Consider the following 19,047-nt stretch of genomic DNA (forward strand, 5'->3'; position numbering starts at 1 on the left):
ATAAGAGAGAAATTGAAAATGTAATTAAAAACTTATCAACAAAGAAAAGCCCAGGTCCTGATGGATTCACTGCTGAATTTTACTACACATTTAGAGAAGATCTACTGCCATTACTCTCCAGACTTTTCAATGAAATTGAAAGAGAAGCCATACTTTCAAATTCATTCCTGGAAGCAAATATGATTTTGATTCCCAAATCTGGGAAAAATGTAACAAAATAGTAATTAAAAACTTATCAACAAAGAAAAGCCCAGGTCCTGATGGATTCACTGCTGAATTTTACTACACATTTAGAGAAGATCTACTGCCATTACTCTCCAGACTTTTCAATGAAATTGAAAGAGAAGCCATACTTTCAAATTCATTCCTGGAAGCAAATATGATTTTGATTCCCAAATCTGGGAAAAATGTAACAAAATAAGAGAACTATAGGCCAATCTCCTTAATGGATATAGATGCAAAAATCCTCAATAAGATACTAGCAAACAGAATACAAAAGCTCATTAAGAAGATCATACATCCTGACCAAGTCATATTTACTCCATGGATGCCAGGATGGTTCAATATATGTAAATCAATAAATATAATACACTATATTAACAAAGTCAAGGACAAGAACCACATGATCCTCTCAAAAGATGCAGAAAAATCATTTGACAAAATTCAACAGCCATTCATGATAAAAACCCTGCAAAAAATTGGAATAGATGGTCTATGTCTCAACTTAATAAAGGCTATCTATAAAAAACCATCATATAAAAAAACATATAAAAAAACATCATATTAAATGGCCCAAACCTGAAAACTTTCACGTTAAAATCACGAACAAGACAAGGATGCCCACTATCACCACTCCTCTTCGATATAGTTCTGGAAACATTAGCCATAGCAATTGGACAAGAGAAAGAAATTAAAGCAATAAAGTTAGGAAAGGAAGAAGTTAAACTGTCATTATTTACTGATGATATGACACTCTACATTGAAGACCCAAAAAACTCCACCAAAAGACTTCTAGACTTAATTGACACTTTTAGCAGAGTAGCTGGATACAAGATCAACACTCAAAAATCAACAGCCTTCTTTTACACAAATAACAGACTCACTGAGAAAGAAATTAGGGAAACAATTCTTTTCACAATAGCACCCCAAAAATGAAGTATCTGGGAATCAATCTAGCAAAAGAAGCAAAAGACCTCTACACTGAAAACTACAGCACTCTGAAAAAAGAGATCGAGGAGGATATAAGAAAATGGAAAGGCATCCCCTGTTCCTGGGTAGGAAGAATCAACATAGTGAAAATGGCCATACTACCAAACTGCTATACAGATTCAATGCAATGCCAATTGAAATTCCAACACTACTTCACAGAACTAGAAAGAAGAATCCAAAAATTCATTTGGAACCATAAGAGACCTAGAATAGCAAAAGGCATCCTAGGCAACAGACACATGGCAGTGGGTATAAAAATTCCCAATTTGAAACTATACTACAAAGCCACTGTGATAAAAACAGCATGCTACTGGCAAAGAAACAGACCTGAGGATCAGTGGAACAGATTGGAAGACACAAAAACAAATACAGATGCACTTAGCTACCCCATGTTTGACATAGGAACTGATAGTCCCCACTGGAGGAAAGATAGACTCTATTAAATGGTGTTGGAAAAACTGGATCTCAACCTGCAAAAGATTAAAACTATACCCTTATTTGTCACCATGCACGGCAAAGAAACAGACCTGAGGATCAGTGGAACAGATTGGAAGACACAAAAACAAATACAGATGCACTTAGCTACCCCATGTTTGACATAGGAACTGATAGTCCCCACTGGAGGAAAGATAGACTCTATTAAATGGTGTTGGAAAAACTGGATCTCAACCTGCAAAAGATTAAAACTATACCCTTATTTGTCACCATGCACTAAATTAAAATCCAAGTGGATTAAATATCTAAATATTAAAATAGATATTTAGCTGCTTCAAGATAAGTTAGGCAGAACTCTGGAAGGCACTGGCATAGGAAAAGACTTTATGAACAAATCCTCAGTAGCACGGGAACTAGCAGAAAGAATCAACAACTGGGATTTCATCTTATTAAAAAGCTTCTGCACTGCAAAAGAAACCATCAACAGAACTAAAAGACAACTTACAATGTGGGAAAACTTTTTACCAGCTGCTCCTCAGAGAAAGAACTATTATCTAAAATATATAAAGAACTCAAAACAACAAGCCCCCCCAAATATAAAGACCCAATTCTAAAATGGGCATCTGAAATGAACAGACATTTTTCAGACAAAGAAATAAAAGCAGCAAGTAAATATATGAAAAAGTGCTTCACATCACTGGTCCTTCAAGAGATGTAGATGAAAACAACACTGAGATTTCACCTCATCCCACAAAGAATGGCTGCTATCAAGAAATCAAACAATAACAAATGTTGGCAGTGCTGTGAGGAGAAAGGAACCCTTCTCCATTGTTGGTGGGAGTGCAGACTGGTGCAACCACTATGGAATTCAATATGGAGAAACCTCAAAGAACTAGGATTAGAGGTTCCATTTGACCCAGCCATCCCTCTGTTGGGTATCTTTCCAAAAGAATTAAAAGAATCATACCACAGTGATATATGCATACCCATGTTTATAGCGGCACAGTTTATAATAGCTAAAACTTGGAAACAGCCCACCTCCCCCTCAGTAGGAAACTGCATAAAGATGTGGTTTTTCTATGAAGTGGAATACTACTCAGACATTAAAAATGAGAAAGTAGATTCATTCATAGGTAAATGGGTACATTTTGATGATATTCTTAAGTGATTCTGGTGTGAAAAACTAAAATAGTACTCAAGATCCTAACGGGACAATTAGCAACATGAAATAGGAAGAAAAGGACCAAAGGTGTAGGTACAGTGAGAAGGATAGGGAAAGGGGAACAAGGGAAAAGGAAAAAAATATGAGAAAATGTAAAAATGGAATTAAAGTGTTTGAAGGTGGGGAGGAGAGGAGGGGGTGAAGGGAGGGCGGGGACAAGGGGAAAAAATGAGAACCAAGACTTGTCATGTAAACGTACAAGATCCCAGTAATGAATGTAACTATATTGTCTACCTAGAATGTACCAGTAAATTCAATTTAAAAGAAAAAACAACTTGTCTTGGGGCCAGGGATTTAACTCAGTGATGCTGCCACCTGCCTCACAAGTGGAAGGTCCTGAGTTCGATCCCCATATCAAAAAATAATAATAATTTGTCTTCTCAGATATGTTCCATAATCTTTGTCCAATAATCTTTATGTTAATCTTTGAAATACATAACACATATCTAAACTTTAAAATAAAGTCACATTTTTTTCCAATGGATAGTATGTCTGATTGGAATTGATGGGACTAACAGGAATGACTGGTTTCCCTCTAGTACTTGAATGAAGAAGATTTTAAATTTTAGGTGAAAATATATTTTAACGATATAAGACAAAAAATACTTTATAAGACATATCATATTGGCAAAGGTATAGAAAATAAACATTTCACATCTCTGAGTCCCATGTGAATGTATTGAGTTAATCAGGCATTATAAACTGAAAGACTAATAAGTGTAATTAATAATCATTTGTTAAGTTTTGGTAAAGCCTTTCTTTTTTGAAACAGGGTCTCACTATATAGTTGAGACTGACCTGGAACTCACTATGTAGCCCAGGCTGGTCTCGAACTCACAGTGATCCTCCTGCCTCAGCCTCCCAAGCACTGGGATTACAGACACACGCCACCACACCCGGCTGGATGAATTTCTCAAAAATATGAAAAACTGAATGCCTTCTGATGACTGGATAACCAATCACTTTGCACATCACATGGTCTCAATTTATTTCTTTCATTAATTTGAGAACCTAGTTACATCGCCAGGTAATAAATAAGTTAAATAATAGTTTATAATTACTTCTTAACACATAATTCAGAAGAAATTAATTCATCACTCCTTACATTTTTGCTACTTATTTCATAAATAATATTCCTTAGTACTTTTACTTATAAAAATGAAAAAAGTAATAGAAAACTCTATCTCATTCCAGCAATAAATAATAAAGTAATTGTTGGGGGAATACTATCACTTCATTAGGAATTGGAATTCCAATAAAATTTTATATTTTCTATTTAATTATTAATATTTTATCTTTGTCATTTTATTATGTACTATTCATGGTTATAGCAACACAATCTAAAAGAATTTATTTTTATTTTTTAGACTGACACATAAAATTGTACCTACAAATACCATGTGGTGTTTCATGTACACATTATGTAATGTTCAAATCAGAATAAACATGCCTATCTTCTCAAACATTTATCATTTCTTTGTGAAAAGAAATATCTATTAACTTTTCTTCTAGGAATAAGTGGTACTTCGGCTCATGAATTTAATTCTTTCCACTTTTCTGGTTGCAAACTGAATTGGATGAGAACCGAATCAAATTTCCCAGAGGTCAACACTGAACCTAACCACTGAATTTGATTAAGTTCCTCATCCAATTCATTTTGTGACCAGAATTTTGTTTTTACTGTTGTGTGTGACTGTTTTTAGCATCAGGAGAATATTGGCTTCATAAAATGGGTTTGAAAGAATTCCCTCCTCTTCAATTTCTTGGAATAATTTGAGGAAAACTGGCATTACTTCTTCTTTAAATGTTTGGTAGAATTCAGGAATAAAACCGTCTGGTCCTAGGCTTTTATTCGTTGTGATGTTTTTTTACTGATTCAATCTCATTTCTTGTTATTGGTCTCTTCAGTTTTTCTTTTTCTCTCTAATTCAATCTCGGTAAGGGAATGTGTCCAGGAATTGTCCATTTCTTCTAGATTATCAAATTTGTTGGTGTGTAGTTAGTTGTTCATAACAGTCTCAAGAATACTTTGCATTTCTTTGGAGTCAGTTGTAATATTTCCTTTTTCATCTGTGATTTTATTTATTTGAGTCTAAAATAAAATGTGGTTAGCACTCAAAACCATATGTTACTGTCAAAAAGACAGTTTTACAATTTGATTTTCTAATATATCTTTTGCAAAGAATTAGGACAAAGTAAATAAAAAATGACCTTTATGGGCCGGGGATTTAGCTCAGTGGTTCAGTGGCCTTACTTGCAAGTGCAAGGACCCAAGTTCAATCCCTGGTACCAAAAAAAAAAAATGACCTTTATACTTAAACTCACCACATGACAGTTAAATTGTATGGAAGTATTAAATGTAAATATGAGTTTGAGGAGGAAAAATGACATAAGCAGAACTTCCAAATATTTAAATAACTTATTTATAAATACACAAAACTATGGTAGTGAGTAGATATCAAGTCATTATAACATTTAGGTTCTTCTGGATACTTTTAAAAGAACAATATAGCAGTTTTGTTTTAAAATCATACTATATTACAAAATGTAAAAACCCTCAACTTTTATAATTATATAAACAAGATGAAAACCTTTGGATGTTACCTTAAAACATGTGAGGATTTTTGTAGTTTTTTCAAAATTAACTTGAAAGATTTTAAATTAAAATCTTGAAGATACCTGCTCTCTACATCCACAAGGTGCTGAGGTCGACTACTATTCCCAAACCCTGAAAAGGCCTCTCTTGCGCCTTGACTATACCCTTGCGAATGCCTAACCAACCAAAAACATACATGCTCGCACGCGTACACACACACACACACACACACACACACACACACACACACACACACACACAAATACACACACAGCAATTTTCTCTACTATTCCCAAACCCTGAAAAGGCCTCTCTTGCGCCTTGACTATACCCTTGCGAATGCCTAACCAACCAAAAACATACATGCTCGCACGCGTACACACACACACACACACACACACACACACACACACACACACACACTTACACAAATGGTCACCCAGACCAATTTTCTCTTTGCCAGTCAGGGGTGTGTGACTGCTCCCTCCTCATTCTCTAGTAAATCACATTGCTCCCTTGGAACCAAGAGCTCTGGGGGGTACGCTGACAAGAGCAGGACACAGACCAGATCTCAGAAAAACTGATCTTAAAAAAAAAAAAGAAAAACTGATCTTGTGGATAAGCACCAAAACCTAGATGTATCAGGGAAAAGGAAAGGACCTGGAACCTGACAAGAAGCAAGGACTTTGTCTCAGAGACCATGAAAGGGATTTATTGTTTGAACTGGAGATAGAAAATCCAAACAAGGTGACTAGATGCAAAGTTGCCACAATAAGTGTCTGGGGCTCCTGAAATCCCACCTTGCTAAGAATAGTAAATTTCCCCAGCACCTGGTAAAGCAGAAAGCATGCAGACAAGACTGTGAGATACTCATCTAACTAAATGGTCTAAGAAATTCAAACTCAAGACCTCTTAAGTCCAAAATTTTCTGCGATAGATTGAGTTGTATTTCCTATAGATATATGTCCAAGTTCTAACACTAGTCTGTGAATATGACCTTATTTGGAAATGAGATATTTGCAGATTTTAATAAGGTATCAAACTGCACCTGATGGCACAGGCTAGTAATCCCATACTCTGAGAGGGTGACTCAGGAAGATTGCAAGTTAAGCCCAGGCCAGACAAGTTAGCTATTTAGTGAGAACCTGTCTCACTAAATAAAAAGGGGGTCTGAGGCTGCAGCTCAGTGCAAAGACCTTGGGTTCAATGTCCAGTGCCCCAAACATGCACAAAATCTCTTTCCTGGTGGACATAAGACCCTGTTTCTCAAGTGTTCTTGGATACCAATTTTGTCTCTGAGCATTTCTTTGATTCATTAATGAGTAAAATACACTTTGGAGATGTTTATTCCATTGTTGTGTAAGTATAACATCTTTAACTTTTTGCATCTTGACAAGGAGCTGTTGTAAAGCTGGGATATGGTGGGTGTTAGAAGAGTTTGAGTCTCCTTTGGCAGCTGAGAAAAGCCTGGAAGACTCCAAAGATTCAACTTCTTAAGAGGGCACTCCATTGTCAGGGAGCCTGTGTGCACCTCATTCTGTCTTTTATTCTCTTCCTCGTCTCCTTGACATTCTTATTGGGTTTCTTGGTTTCATATTGTCTTTATGCAGTGATGCCTTAATTATAAAGAGTATCTTCATTTAGCATTCTTTTTCTTAATCTCTTAGACATAACTTTGTCTAAAGTTATAGGCAAATCCAGAATTATTGGTAAATTTGAAGTCAAATCTTAGCAATCTTTACTACTGCAGTAAAACAGCAATAAATATCCAAGCACAATTTCTGCAAGTTAAAAAAATTATGCAGTAGTGATGCTCATGATTTCTAAGATACTTAGAAATTATAAATACTTTTCAAAAAAACTAACTTACTGTTGACCTCATCTGGATGTCATCATCCTTGAGCTTGTAAAGAATCTTTAACTGCAGCTTTCTAAAACTGGTATCCTTTTTCAGAAGTGAATAAAATAAATTCACTCAGAGCCCAATATAAGAAGCACAAAATGTGGCCACTGTACAGATTGAAGTGGATAGAGGAAAGAAAGAGCGGGGAGCGATCCGCCTGAGAAACTAGAATTCATATAATTCTTCAACTTTGAGGTCAGAAACATGACAGCTGTACAAGAAGAGTTCAACAGGATTTGGAGAAAGCAGGTAACATAGACACCACACAGGGGGAAAATTATGTATCTAACATTTACAAAGAGGGAAAATTTTATTCCTTTCATAAATTTAATAACACGTGTTCTAAATGCTTTTTAAGACAAAATGTATAGTGTCACATTAGATCTGTTATGTCTATATTAGTGGATAGTAAATGTTTGGTTTAATTTTTTCTCTTCATTTTCACCAGTGTATTGCTCTGTTTTTTATATAAAATTTTTCAAAATGTATGTGTTCTAGTCATAAGAACTTCAAAGATGATTTCTACCCTGAATTCCACACATAAGAAAACTGGACTATGGTAATTGCTGCCACCTTGTGGGTTAATGAGAGAAATTCAAGAGTCTATTAGTTTCCTAAACAGGATCCTCTCAAACGTTCACACATTCAACCTTTCATTCATTTTCTCTGTGCCAGGGTCTGGATAGGCTTTGCGACCTAATATGACTAAATCGAAGTTTGTGTTCTCAAGCGTGTAGTGTAGCCATCAGACACAGTATGACGTTAAAGTGTCACAGAAGAAAGCACCCTTCTCGCATGGAGAGAGTGCAGGAACTCAGACTTTCCCAAAGGGGTATACAGAAAGATTCATGGACAGATGAGCTAACTGCACCTGATGTGACTTCCTGTTGTGAAATAGTCTCCTAGGCAAGACTTCCCTGATGATTCTTGCTGATTCTTTCCCACTAGCAGGAGAAAAAAAGGGAACACAGCTGACCAGAACCTCAAAGTGTCCTTTCCTATATATTTGTGGGGTGCCATGTGATACTTCAATATATGCACACATTGTGTAATGTTTATTTTAGTTTAAAGATATCTGGCTCTTCAAACACCTATCATTTGTTACAGTAAAAACATTCAAAATCCTTTCTTTAAACTGAAATATAAGACCACTCATTCAATTTGAATGTCTAAATTTACAACATCCCCAGGCCTCCATCTACTACCAGTACATATGCAAAGAACAGGAATGCATGAGTTTCTCCTAAAACAAGCCTGCTATGTAGAAAAAAATCTAGAGAGCAAACTCTAGAGGGTTTAGCACAGGGAAAAAAATCTCAAGGAATAAGTAAGTTGAATTTTAAGGAAAAGGACAGAGATTCAAAATAGAGATTTCTTTAAGAAGGCAGGAAACAAAGATGGAAGGTAAAGTGGAAGGAATTAAGCTCTTCTTCTCTGGAGGAAAATCAACAATGAGTCACAGACTCAGAGACAAGGAGTCATGAATAGGAACCCAGCCAGCAAATACTGCTAGAAGGATCAATGAAGCCATGGACGGGAGAACTGGGAAGCAACTCACTGCCACATCCGGGTGCCAAAGGGACTGGATCAATGAAATGTTTTCCTTGACGCTCAGATATGATCCATTAAGCTACTGGGTCATGTTGCAAAAACCACTTTCCAAACAGATTGCAGTCACTCACTTGTTTCCAACATTTTATCCCAGTCAGGATTTAATGCTGCTGTATTCATGCCAAAACCTTCAGAGGATAAAATTAGAAGAAATCTGAAAGTTACAAAACATCAAATGGCAATCTGAGCCCTTATTTTCTAATGATCCCCTCCCTCAAATTCAAATTCCTATTTAATAAAAAAGAGATAAAAGCGAACAGCTATATTTACAAGGGTAGTCCATGAAGACACAATTCTTACATAAGAAACTTTAAGTAAATCCTAAAAAGAAAAAAAGTATTGTTCAGGGGAAAAGACCATTACTTTTGCTCTGAAAATCCCATTTGTGGAAATTCCTTAAGAAAATAATCACACAAATATAAGAAAATGTAGGGGCAAGAATGCTCACAGCAGCATTGTTTATTCAGCTGAGTTATTTTGGATAACAAAACTCTTGGAACCATAAGTATTTTGGATTTCAGACTTTTTTGTTGTTTTTTTTTTTTTTAGAATTTGGTGTGTTTGCATATATATAATGAACAACCCTGAGGATGGTACCCAAGCCTAAACACAAAATTCATTTATGTTCCGTACATACCTTCTTTGCATAGCCTGAAGATGATTTTTTAGCACTTTAGTCTGTCTGTATTCTGACTGGGATCAGTCATGTAATGTCACATGTAGAATTTTTCACTTGTGATGTCATATCAGCATTCAAAATTTTCAGATTTTGGAGCATTTTGGATTTCAGATTTTTGGATTAGGGATGCTCAACTTTATAAGTTAAAAAAAGGAAAAAGAAACAACATAAATGTCCATTATTAGGAGACTATAACACAATCACTAATAATAACTATTTTTTGAGCTATGTATTAATTACTTTAATCCTCATCATAACCTTACATTCTGTTTTAATACTCATTTTAGAAATGAGGAAACAGAAGCATGGAGAGTTCAACTGGCTTTTACAAAGCTAGAGATTGGCAGAATTGGGCTGGGGATTTGGCCCAGTGATTCCAGTGCCCACCTCACAAGCTAAAGGGCCTGAGTTTGATCCCCATTACAAAAAAAAAAAATCTATGATTTTAAGGGCTGGGGATTTAGCTCAGTGGTTCCGGCGCCTGCCTCACAAGTGCAAGGACCCAAGTTCAATCTCTAAAAATAAAAAGAGATTGGTGCAACTTGCATTTGAATTGAAACAGTGTAGTTCAGTGTCTAGGCTCATAAAAACATGCCATACTTCACTATAAAATAAAAGGTATTTTCTTTGGTAAGGAAGGATGCCTATAGAGTATTAACCTTAAAAAAGGCAACTTACAAAAACAGCACAAAAAGCCAGACCCTATGCATAGAAAATTATAAACACAAGCACAGAGAGAGTATCTTAATGATCACCAAAACAGGAGAGGTGGTATTCTCTTCAGAGAGTATTACACTTCTGAGGAATTTTCTGTGTACATTGAACTTTTGCAATGAGTTTGCATCATTTTAACAAAAATAATAAAAACAAATGTTACAAAATCAAGCAAAATCTTGGTTGGATGCTCATCCATCTTACGTCGGCACATCATGGTAACAGTGTTTTAGGGCTGTAGGTGTTTTAGGGCAAAGGACTCTGACAGTCATTCTGGCCTTTTTACAGAAACTATGCTGTTCTACCTCTGATGTTTAAGTGCTGCCATCTTGCCTCTACTAGTCTAGAATACCAGCAACCACTCTGACATTAAGGAGCTCCATTTTCATAACAGCATCTTTCATTATCTGCAGAGAACAAGGATGATTCAGCCTGCAGAGAACAGTGATTACCAAACTTTACAAATAAATGCCAGAAGCCTTTCATAGGGCATTCCTCATTACCTTCGTACAGAGTATCTGGTTCTCTTGGGGAACACAGGTTATGAGTTCTTAGACTTTATGTATAAATTCATTCTAATATTGCCTTTGCCAAGAATCACCTCAATATGATGACAAAAAGTTATGGAAACTCAGCTTTATTTGATATAGGCCTTTATCATGTCAATAAGTCATCACAGAAAACTCTCAGAACCAACTACCTAGAGCAATATCTCTGCCAGCTGCCAAGTCCCAAGTCAGGGTGCATAATACCATGTCAGTCAACTCCCTATCTCCAGCCTGTTGTACATTCTTCTCATTGGAATAAAACCTTAGAGATCCACTCGCATATATTTTCCCTGTGTATATTAGCAAGGTCTACACTTCCTTCAGCATATAAATTACATTCCCAGAAATAGGACTAAAATTTCATTTCTAAGGCTCGGTGTTTGAGCCACTCCTGGGTATAAGCCAGAGGTAATTAGTGTGAGGTGGGGAGCATGTGAGGAGAACCAGCATAATCCTACTTCATGTTACGTCACTGTACACTCTTTAGGCAAGAGGGCTCTTTTCTTCAGAGGAAAGAACTGTTTCTAAGAGGTAGTAAGTCTTAGGGAAATTTGATATTTAAGATTCTGAGATTCTTCCACCAAAATATTCCCTGCCAGGTCGCAGAGTTCCTTTCTTTCCCTGTTAGCACTCTGACTTGGGTACAAGAGCCTTGTTGAGTTCCTGAGTTTGGTCTCTTTTGTAGCTCTGCTACTCTCATGATCAGATCTGAGTTTGTCTTTCAGCACAGTTTGTACAAAATGAGTTTACTTTTGAGCTAGAGGTCCTCTGGCTTTCAAGGCATTCTTTGACCAGTTACTAATCAACTTATTTTCTTTTTCCAAATCTTCCTATGAAATAAAGCAGCTCACTCCACACTCCTAAATATTATTAATGACTCCATACTGATTTGGAAAGCCAGGGCTTGGTCTTTCAACACCATGCCCACTATCTGCATCCAACTGTAGTTAATCATAGATTAAAACCTTCGCACTTCAGCTAGCTGGCCACGAGACTCTGGTGAGATCTGCCCCCTCAATACCCAGCACTGCTAGAGTCAGTGTGAGACCAAGAGACAATCCTGCCTTTTCACCTGGATAATCAGGATTTGGGGCCAGACCTTTAAGTACACACCAAGCTAGCAAGGTGTTAGATGAAAAGCACAGGCTTGACTGAAAGAAATTAACATAAGGAATTCAGTGGTTTGTCCCAGGATCCTCTAGCACAATACTCTGCAGGTCCAGTCAGGGATGATATGTTTAGTTGACAAGCCACAATTATTAGACAAATAAAAGGCAGTGTATTCTTTCTGACAATTCATTTCCCTACAGGCTACCCCTTCACACCACCTTAGGTTGATTTACAACAAGAATTTATCACCCAAAATATTAACAATAACTGCACCATTTTTGTATGAATATTCTAAGATCACAGTAGTCTCCTGATTTAACTATTTCTAAAGTTCTTTATCTGTTCATTGCTATGTGATACAAACCCAGATGACCCCTTAGTGCCAGAGATTGCAGATCTACAAAACAGGCAGAGATAAGTACAACAGAGTATCTTGAGAATGGACTCAGATGTATGCCATGTGATGCTACCTTAAAAGCAGAATAACCTCCATTATAGCATTAATAAATTTTAAGTTACTGTTTTTAAAACCCTAGTTACATGTGAGTATATATCAAGGGCCAGTTCTACCCCATATATCACCAGTATAGGGGGATCTTTGTTGCTTTCAGATAAATAGCAATCCATCTCTTAAATCCAGTTCCTTTTCTTACCCATCTTGGATTTTTGGCTAACATTCTCTTGACAGGCATGTGAAGTATTTCTAAACCCAACCACCCAGATTTCAGAAGCTAGATTGTGTTGCCCTCAGGTAAACAATCCTGGACCATTTACACATGCTCTCATTAAATTCTCAGCTCCAGTCCTAGCCCCACTGTGTACAGGAGAAGGGGGACATCTGCCTCCTCAAGGATGTGCACAGGTAATTCACGTTCAGTGAAAGGTAGATGTCCAGAAATTTTAGAAAAACTATTTACCCATACTTGCAGTCAGGAAAAAAAATATAAAGCAGCAATGAGAAATAATTTTCACATACATAAAAAATAGAAAATATTGCTAATATTCAGTATTGATAAGGCAAGAGATTGCTGAATACAATTGATGGACATGTCAATCATCTACACCAGCTATAAGTCATGTGTCATCAGTTATAATACATTATTTGGGAAGGTATAATAATTTTGAAGAACAATTTGGTAGCACCTATCAAAATTTGATGTGTCCATTCCCTTTGATATATAAGCAAATGTGAGCTATGTACAAAAAATCATAAGAAAGCTTATTGCAACATTGTTCTAAGAACAAAAATTCAGATGCACTATGACAATACACAGGTATTAGAATCATCCAATAATTTAGGGGCTGCCAAAGGAGTTAAGTATACCAAACCAGAAATGTGATCAAGAATACATAAAGTGATGAACAATATGAAGACCACAATAGCTATTTATATTTATAAATGCATTTGAACATTTGAAAGTTATCTACCATGTCATTAATAGTATTTATTTTTAGGAAGGAAAGTAAGATTAGAGAGGTTTATACTGAAGGAGTCTCTTACTTTTGCTTTGGATACATCAGTGTAGTTTGAATTTTTATTATAAGCATGCATTATATAATTTTGAAAAGAAATATAACCTACGCTCATCCTATTTGCAAGATGAGTGTAGGGAGAGTGTGTGTGTGTGTGTGTGTGTTTGCTTGCTTGCACATGTGTCTGAATCTGTTACAGGAATTAGATAATTTATATTGGCCTATCAAAACACTCTACTACTCTGGTAATTTTCAACTTACTCCATCGTTAATAATCCAGTACTGTACTTATTAACACCAAAAGAAAGAAAGAAAATCACATGCTTTTCTTTTCTAATGTGAACAAAATAAAAAATTGTATGTGTTGTAGTCATTTCCTCTAATAAATAAGGCAGTAATCCCAGGACAGAATACTCAGTAATTTTCTTTTTCCAATTTCAAAGTCTCACACAAATTTTTTTCTCAGATAAGTCAGGTTACTTCTTTTTCCAAAGCGTATAGCTTATATTTGTTTAAGAAAATAATATGGAACCACTAGTAGCTAGTATGGCTTTTTATTGCTTATTCAAATTTATAAGGAGAAGAATCCTAGTTTTGTACTGGTGTATACAATCCATTGCTTATAAAATTCATGTTTGGCAGAGGAAAAATTATCACTGTAAAAATCATTCTTTGCTGATCTGCGTATATTACAGTATGTGCCACTGAAGAATATGATTGTTGGATATATCAATCTTAGGGTTGCCAAAAAACACAGGAAATCCAATTAATTTCTGATAAATAAAAAATTTTAGTACATAAATATATGTCAAATATAAGAAAAAGTTAAAAATGACTGTACTTCTAACTTAGTAGACTATATCTTACTTGCTTTTTCTAATTGCAAAGAGATGGCAGTTTCAGTTTATGTATCTTTCTTTTTTCTTTTTGGTACTGGGGATTGAACTTGGGACCTTGCGCTTGCAAGGTAGGTGGCAGAACCACTGAGCCAAATCCCTGGGCCCAAGATGGCAGTTTCAGAACATGGAACTGGCTCAAAGTTTTGGGCCTGTTTTAAGCTTTACTTTTATTACTTATCCAAGTCAACAGTAATCAAGAGTTATATCTTCATTTCTGTATGAACACAACTAGACAAACTGTTCAGGAGGGCAATGATCTGACCACAATTGTAACTTTTCCTCTTCAGAAATGGTGAACGTGTGGTGGCATCCCATCATACCCTACTTACATTACTTGAGACAGATTCAATAATATCAAGTCTCAACTCTAGCCCATTCAGGACACTAAAGGACACATACTCTTTTCTAATAAAAATTAAATAGCTAGCAAGCATAACTTCTGGTTATAGAAGGACATCTAACAAGAATTTGACAACTATAACACGTTTTCTTTCTGGTTGCAGAACACATGATTTATCTCTGGACAGAGTCACATAGACCTTGGTTTTCTTGAGAGTCAGTTTGTTAATTCCACCTACTCTGCAGAATAATGGAAGAAGCCATAGATTTTGTGGTGAAGGCAGAATGCCTCCAGTGGCATCAAGGAAGGTCATAACAATGTGAAAAAAGAAAAAGGTTACAACTCTAAAAATGTTCAGAGATAGTCAATAATATGATTTATGATTAGATCACAGAAATAAGTGGAGGTAGGAGTAGAGAATGATGCCCTTGTTTCTGGGATTTTGAGGAAATAGGAAAGTGCATTTGGCTTTTATGAGTCTGTGTAAAGGTGGGATCTGAATGTCATTACTTTTCTCTCATAAATATCCCACTTCTCTTCATTAGCTTTTCTACACTCTGAATAATTTTACTGAGCAACTTCAGTTCATTTTCTCTGAAAAAAAAAACATATCTTCTGAGCTTCTCATCATCCTAAGATTATTTGTGTTCCTATAATGAGTTCCTATAAATTCCAACTTAAAGTAAATAAACATGAAATTGTAATTACCCTATTAAGCCTTACTGAGGGGAAATGTACAGCTTCCTGTTAGGTCTTTTGACACACTGAAAATACCTTGGAAATCCCCCCATTAATGAATAAATCTTTTTTCTTTATAATTCACTTCTACTTAATGCACAATTCTAAGATCTACTAGAAACTCCTTTTGTTCATAATGTCTGGTACCACTTGATTTTAAGTATGGGAGTTTATTTTTTTTATCCATTACTTAACTAATGTAGCACAAGTACTCACAACCTTATCCATTACAACATTAAAAACAGGACAATGTCACTCAGTTTTAAGTCTCTGTTGGATTCCCACATGAAATAAGACCCATTCTCCTTATGGTCCTTGGTGATTTAGCTCCTGTCTACCCTCCCAGCTAATCTCACTTATATTGTCTCCAAAACACAACCTGAATTTACCCCCCTGCCTAAAGTACCAGTTTTTCTCCATTTTTACCTTTACACTGTACTCCTAGTGAAAGATTAAATGTCACCTCCACCAGGTCTTATTTAAAATTCCTCTAGCACCCAAAGATATTTGTACCAAAGATGGGACTCAGGACCTAATGCTTGCTAGATATTTAGTTAGTACATAATAATTTTACCAAATACTGGGTTTCACTGTAACATTTTCATACATACACATAACATTTTTATCACTCCTGTATTAGTCAGCTATCCATTTCTGGGACAAAACACTTAATATCCACCACTTAAAGGGGGAGACATATTTATTCACCATTTGTACTTCTTCATCTGAGAAGTGTCAGTTCAGATGCCCACTTTTGGATTCAGTCTTTAAATTTGAGGGCTCTAATTTTTTTCAGTGATTTGTATATTCTGGATATTAGTCTTTTTCTGAGGGACTGCTGGCTAAGATTTTTTCCCCACTCTGTGGGGTGTCTCTTCTCTCTTTTGGTGATTTCTTTTGCAGTGCAAAGGCTTTTTGATAGAATGAATTCCCAGTTGTTGATTCGTTGGATTATTTCCCACGTGGTTTAGATTTTGTTCATGAAGTCTTTGTCTACCATTATGTCAAGATTTCTCTCTTTCAGCAGATTTAATGTTTCTGTATTAATATTTAGAACTTTAATCCATTTTGATTTTAGTTTAGTGCATGGTGAGAAACATGGGACTAATTTTAGTCTTCAACATAAAGCCAGTTTTTCCAGCACCACTTATTGCAAAGGTTATTCTTCCAGTGAATGTGTTTGGCCTCTTTGTCTAAGATAAGGTGGTTGAGTGTGTTTGGGGTTGTTTCTGTGTCTTCTAGTCTTTTCATTGGTCTTCAGGTCTGTTTTTTGTTTTGTTTTGTTTTTGCCAGTACCATTATCACAGTAGCTCTGTATATAATTTTAACTCAGAGATTGTGATGCCCCCTGCCTTGCCCTTGTTGCTCAGAATTGCCTTGGCTATTCTAGGTCTGTTCTGGTTCTAAATGAATTTTAGAATAGTTTCCTCTAATTCTTTGAGATTTGCTGCTGCCGTTTTGATAAGAATTTCACTAAATATGTATAGTAATTTTGGAGGTATGGCCATTTTTGCTACATTGGTTTTTGCTACCCAAGAGTAAAGGATATCTTTCCATTTCTAGTATCCTCTTTGATCTCCTTTGGTCAGAGTATTGTAGTTTTCAATGTAGAGGTCCTTTAATTTCTTCATTGGAGTAATTCCTAGTATTTCATTCTTTTTCTATGTTATTGTGAAATGAGTTGTTTCCCTAATTTCTCTTTCAGTGAGGTTGTTTGTATAGAGGAAGGCTATTGATTTTTGAGTGTTGACTTTACATCCAACTACACTAGTGAATTTGGTTATTAAATCTACACCTCTGTTGGTAGAGTTTTGGGGGTCTTTTACGGAAAGTATCATCATTTGATAATAATGATAGTTTAATGTCTTCATTTCCTATCCTTATTCCTTCTATCTCTTTCTTTCTCTTATCTAATTGCTCTGGCTAACACTTCCAGAACTATATTGAATAAGAGTAATGACAGTGGACATCTTGTCTTGTTCCTGATTTAGAGTGGGAGCTTTCAATTTTTGTCCATTTAGTATGATGGCTGTTGGTTTGTCATAGATGGCTTTTATCAGATTGATATTCCAATTTTCTGTGGGGTTTTATCATGAATGGGTATTGGACTTTGCCAAATACTTTCTCTGCATCACTTGAAGTGATTGCGTGATTTTTGTCTTTGGCTTTGTTGATATGGTGTATTACATTTATTGATTTGTGTAGTTTGAACCATCGCTGCATCCCTAGGATGACCCTATTTGTCCATAGTACATAATGTTCTTGATGATTGCTGCATTCTGTTTGCCAGTATCTTATTGAGGATTTTTACATCTATGAATATTAGGGAGATTGGTCTGTAGTTCTCTTTTTTGGTTGAATTCTTTTGTTTTTGGCTTTTTGTTTGTTTGTTTGTATGTTTGCACCAGGGATCGAACTCAGGACCTTGCGCTTGTGAGGCAGGTGGAGGAACCACTGAGCTAAATTTCCAGCCCTCTTCTCTGCTTTTGATAACATGTTAACACATGATTTGGGGAGTATTGCTTCTCTTTATATTTCATTAAAGAGTTTGAGGAGAACTTGCAGTAGATCTCTAATTTTTTTGTAGAATTCAGTAGTGAAACCATTGTTGTTAAGTTTTTAATTACATTTTCAATTTCGATGAGTGATGTTGAGTTATTTAGAATTTTAATATCTTCTTCTTTGAGCTTTGATAATTCATATGTATCTAAGACTGTCCATTTCTTTTATGTTTTTCATCAAGAATGGCTAATATCAAAAAATCAGCAAACAACAAATGGTGATGTAGTGAAAAGAAGCTGGTTTCCACTGTTGGTAGGAGTGTAGACTGGTACAGTCACTATAGAAATGAGTGTGGAGATTCCTCAAAAACTAGGATTAGAGGTCGCATTGGACCTAGCTATTCCTCTCCTGGGTATCTTCTGAAAAAAATAATAAAAACATCATACCACAGCAATATATATGTATAGTGACACAGTTTGTAATAGCCAAATCTTGGAAACAACACAAATGCCCATCAGTGGATGAATGGGTAAAGAAGATGTATCTTTTTAACAATAGAGTACTACTCAGCCATAAAGAAGGATAAACTTGAAACATTTATAGCTAAATAAAGACACCTTGAAGCTATAGTCTTAAGTGAAATAAAACAGACACACATGTATAAATATTGCATTGTCTCTCTGGTCTAAGAAACTGAAAATGTAAACAGGGACCAAAATGTATTATAGACAATATGAAATAAGAAAAATTATTCAATATGAAGGGGGAATTATGAAGGGTGAAGGGGGAAAAGAAGGAAGGCAAAAGAAAAAATGAGAAAAGAAGGAAATAGGTTGTTTGTAAATAAAGAAGAGGAAGAGGGGTTGAAGGGAGAGGAAGAGAATGGAAAAAAAGGAATCAAGATACATCATAGAAAGTTGGTATTTAAACTGATTTTAGCCTGCGCGGGAGCTCCCGGCCTGCGCGACAACAGACCCAGGAAGGACCCAAGGACCCCAGAGGGGGTTTTTTTCAGCTGCCTGCCTACCTGCCTGTCTGCGATTACCCGGCGGCGTGCGCGCGAGCTCC

At 35.9% G+C, this 19,047-nt stretch overlaps 2 long non-coding RNA genes across 4 annotated transcripts in view; both read right to left on the reverse strand.

Moving 5' to 3' along the window:
- LOC117284423 overlaps window positions 1-9,783 on the reverse strand; it is a 17,205-nt gene extending 7,422 nt beyond the window's left edge. Inside the window, exons 1-2 of the long non-coding RNA XR_004515505.1 lie at window positions 9,614-9,783; window positions 9,048-9,104 (exon numbers count right to left, since the gene is read on the reverse strand). This is a non-coding gene — a long non-coding RNA (uncharacterized LOC117284423). The remainder of the gene's footprint in view (window positions 1-9,047; window positions 9,105-9,613) is intronic.
- The window catches only part of LOC104861662, a 95,445-nt gene that overhangs the window by 45,826 nt on the left and 30,572 nt on the right, over window positions 1-19,047 (reverse strand). The window lies entirely within an intron of this gene.

This window comes from Fukomys damarensis, unplaced genomic scaffold (assembly GCF_012274545.1).
Source record: "Fukomys damarensis isolate Sample0158 unplaced genomic scaffold, DMR_v1.0_HiC HiC_scaffold_37, whole genome shotgun sequence".
NCBI lineage: Eukaryota > Metazoa > Chordata > Mammalia > Rodentia > Bathyergidae > Fukomys > Fukomys damarensis.